Genomic DNA, 403 nt, shown 5'->3' on the forward strand with positions numbered 1-403 from the left:
TTTCCTGTGAACTTCGGTTGAATCATTTTGATTTTTTCCTGCAAACTCACACAAGGTTGTTTTACCTACCAGTAAGACGCCCTAAGGGCGGGAGGTATTATTGCCCTATTACACTATTACACTATGACACTTATTGGCCTAATATACAATTACACTATTACACTTATTACACTATTACACTATTACACTATTACACTATTACACTTATTGGCCTAATATACAATTACACTATTACACTTATTACACTATTACACTATTACACTTATTGGCCTAATATACAATTACACTATTACACTTATTACACTATTACACTATTACACTTATTACACTATTATACTATTACACTTATTGCCCTATTTCACTATTACACTTATTACACTATTACACTATTACACTATACGTA

This window comes from Nannobrachium achirus (genome assembly GCF_963921795.1).
Source record: "Nannobrachium achirus genome assembly, chromosome: 21".
In the NCBI taxonomy this organism is placed as follows: Eukaryota; Metazoa; Chordata; class Actinopteri; order Myctophiformes; family Myctophidae; genus Nannobrachium; species Nannobrachium achirus.